This window comes from Rhinopithecus bieti, unplaced genomic scaffold (genome assembly GCF_001698545.2).
Source record: "Rhinopithecus bieti isolate Rb0 unplaced genomic scaffold, ASM169854v2 scaffold_20892, whole genome shotgun sequence".
In the NCBI taxonomy this organism is placed as follows: domain Eukaryota; kingdom Metazoa; phylum Chordata; class Mammalia; order Primates; family Cercopithecidae; genus Rhinopithecus; species Rhinopithecus bieti.
The window spans coordinates 1,151,400-1,155,164 of NW_016810602.1; the positions used below are offsets into that span (position 1 = coordinate 1,151,400).

General features: G+C 40.5%; 1 protein-coding gene across 9 annotated transcripts in view; it reads right to left on the reverse strand.

Annotated features, from left to right (window-relative positions):
• The window catches only part of FUT8 (fucosyltransferase 8), a 354,455-nt gene that overhangs the window by 233,824 nt on the left and 116,866 nt on the right, over nt 1–3,765 (reverse strand). For 2 of the 9 annotated variants that reach the window (XM_017892448.1, XM_017892445.1), the window contains exon 2: nt 1,088–1,180. The exons of the other annotated variants lie outside the window; for them this stretch is intronic. The gene's annotated coding sequence lies outside the window, so the exon portion shown is untranslated. The remainder of the gene's footprint in view (nt 1–1,087; nt 1,181–3,765) is intronic. 9 annotated transcript variants of the gene reach the window in all.

The window sequence follows — 3,765 nt, forward strand, 5'->3', positions numbered from 1 at the left end:
GTCTCATTACTGAGTATATACCCAAAGGAATATAAATCATTGTATTATAAAGATACACGCGGCCAGGCGCAGTGGCTCACGCCTGTAATCCCAGCACTTTAGGAGACATTCAATACGGTGAAACCCCGCCTCTACTAATACCAAAATTAGCCGAGTGTGATGGCGGGCACCTGTAGTCCCAGCTACTTGGGAGGCTGAGGCTGGAGCATGGCGTGAACCCGGGAGGTGGAGGTTGCAGTGAGCCAAGATCGCGCCACTGTACTCCAGCCTGGGCGACAGAGCGAGACTCTGTCTCAAAAAAAAAAAAAAAAAAAAAAAACACTGAAATGCTGACCTGTAGTACTTGACATACTTTCCAGCTAAAGTAATAACCAACAAAACTGATGCAATTATGTCAGTTTCTAAGAGATACAGAAATAAAGACAATTAAGACTAGTCAAGTCAGTGGTTATACATGTAAAATTAAACTATTCAGGTAACAGTGACTAGTTATATGAGACAAGATAGCTTAGCACATGGGGCACAGAATACAGCCCTGCTCCCAAAAAAATGTCATATGACTTTGAGAAAGCCACTATATATCATCTCTAAAGCTAAAATAATGTTGTCTCAGTAGGAAGAGTGATACTGCATCAATAAGTAATACGTGTTGGGCTTTTTTTTTCCCTTTCTTTCTTTTCTTGAGACAGAGTTTCGCTCATGTTGCCCAGACTGGCATGCCAATGGCATGATCTCAGCTCACTGCAACCTCCGCCTCCCAGGTTCAAGCCATTCTCCTGTGCAGTGGCTCATGCCAGTAATCCCAGCACTTTGGGAGGCCAAGGCAGGCAGATCACCTGAAGTCAGGAGTTTGAGACCAGCCTGGCCAACAAGGTGAAACCCTGTCTCTACTAAATATACAAAAAAAACTAGCCAGGCATGGTGGCGGGCACCTGTAATCCCAGCTACTCAGGAGGCTGAGGCAGGAGAATACAATGTTTTCTGAGTGAGGAGACACTACGGAAAGAGCAGGGTTCCTGGCTTCTAAAAAGAGAAAAAAAGTATTTATTAACCAAGTTATTTCAATATATATAAAAAAAAGTCTTACCTTCCTTCCCCTAGAACATAAGAAGCTGACAAAACCACATGACAATTACGAAGACAGGAATTATTGCTTGAATCTGGTCACTAAAATTATTAGCTGTTCAAATGAGATAAAATAAAGGGGAAACATTAATTATCTAGCAGTCTACATTTTCTTTGTTGTTAATGTGAAACATATCTCACACAAAACCATTCAAATAAGATATACATCCCTATGGGTCCTTTGAAGCAAAGATTGGACAAATAGTTAAAATTATTTAAACAATTCCTGATCACCAAATGTCAACAAATTTAGTTTAAAAAAAATTTTTAATCCATACAGTTAACATCCTACTTTAATATTTTTTCCTAAAAAAGAACATGAAAGTTCACGTAATACAAAAAAGCCTCACAGTTTTAAAGAAGGGGCTATAGGTGAGAGAAGAAAGAAATTCAAACAGCTTCAAGGACAAAAACCATGTCCCACACCAGAACATATTTACAACTCTTCATCCTGAATTCAACTAACATCCAACTATGGCAATCAGCCAAGCTTGGCAAATTAAAGTAACAGTAATTCTGACAGATTATCTTCTATAAATATTCAAATATGAACATTTGTGTTCATGCAAAGGTCTCCATATGCCAGTCAAAATGCTTTGTTAAGGATCCTAACAATGAGCTTTTTTTTTCACCCATCTGTAGGAATCCCCTGAATCCTTAACTTTCATTTTAACTCACCCCAGCTAATTTTGAGACACATTATCTGTCTAGTTGTAGCTTGAATTAAAAACTTAAGGATAACATTCACATAGTATCAACAGACAAAAGGAACCTAGAACCTTTCAAAATCTAGGTCTGTAAAGACAAAAGGAAAGATCCAGGAAGGGAGGGAGGGAAGGGCAGAGAGACTCTTGAAGGATGGCAACCAAATAAAAGATTACCTTTCTATTTGCGTTAGCAGATAGGTATTACTTTACTAAAAGTAAAGTCTAGATGTAAAGAGCAATTAACAATTTCATAAATTTGGGCTCTATTCAAAGTTTCATTAAGGAAGACTACTATTTATGTGGCTCAAGACAGGATGCTATGTTTTGAGGACAAGTTTAAGTATATGAAACTGTCAAAAGCAGAGAAATGCCATTAGTATGAAATTCACACCAAACACACTTTTTGAAATCTACAGACGTCCCATCATCAGGAACAATCAATAAATAAGAGTAACTGGCTTTAATGAAAGCAAATTATCTGATGCATGAATTTGTTAATTGTTCCCTCCTGTCCTCCATTACTCAGTTTCCCTTAAACATGTACACAATTACCAAACAGCCTCACGCCTTCCAGGAAAATTACAAGTGATAGGCACGTTTCTGCATTCAGGGCAGCATTATATTATGGAAGAAAATTTAACCTATTCAGAAGCATATACTTCTCTGATCCCACCTGGAAAGAAACAGTTATAAATAGCTCTACTAAAATTGCTCAAAATAATTCTAGACAGGCAGGCTTACAATAGAAACTCCTACTTTATGATCGCTCACTACTCAGCCATCCAAGTCCAACGTTGGATCTAAGCCAAAAAAGTAGTTCTCAAGTGAGGGAAGGGAGAAAAAAAGTCTGGTCTAGGGACCAGTAGCTTCAGCCTCCCCTGGGAGCTTGTCAGAAATGCACAATCTGAGGCCTTACCCAGGGACATACTGAATCAGAATCAGTATTTTACCAAGATCCTCAAGTGATTTATATACACATTAAAATTGAAGAAGCTCTGCAGGAGGGGGAATATTTGAACGAGAAAAAAGGTATATAATCTTTTCAGAGGTTGGTTACCACTGCAGGCCACTGTTTGGCTAATAGGCAACCAATTTTAAAACTTTGTTTATGGGTAACATCATTACTTTTACCATAATTTTTTTTTTACATTTTAAATAAGGGCTTTTAAAAAACAGAAATATCTCAGGAGGCAAAGAATGAGTATCTAATGATTAAATGTAAGTTCCCAAAAAAGGCTGTGACAGAGTTATCTTAGAATAAGTGGACCTGGGCTGGGCATGGTGGCTCACGCCTGTAATCCCAGCACTTTGGGAGCCTAAGGCAGGTGGATCACTTGAGGTCTGGAGTTCAAGACCAGCCTGGACAACATGGTGAAACCCCATCTCTACTAAAAATACAAAACTTAGCCAGGCATGGTGGCGGGTGCCTATAATCCCAGCTACTCAGGAGGCTGAGGCAGGAGAATCACTTGAACCTGGGAGGTGGTGATCGCAGTGAGCTGAGATCCCACCACTGCACTCCAGCCTAGGTGACAGAGTGAGATTCTGTCTCAAAAAATAATAATAATAAATAAGTGGACCCATCCAGGCATGGTGGCTCACACTTGTAATTCCAGACCACTTGGAGGCCAACATGATCGAATCACTAGAGGTCAGGAGTTCGAGACCAGCCTGGCGGATATAGCAAAACCTCATCTCTACAAAAAATACAAAAATTAGCTGGGTGTGGTGGCGGGCGCCTGTAATCCCAGCTACTTGGGTGACTGAAGTGAGAAGGCTGCTTCAGCTCCGGAGCTCGGGGCTACAGAGAGCCAAGATCACACCACTATACTCCAGCCGGGGCATCAGAGCAAGACACTGTCTCAAAGAGAAGAGAAGAAAACAAAAGAGGAGAGGGAGGGGAGGACGGAGGAGGGGAGGAGGGGGAGGGGAA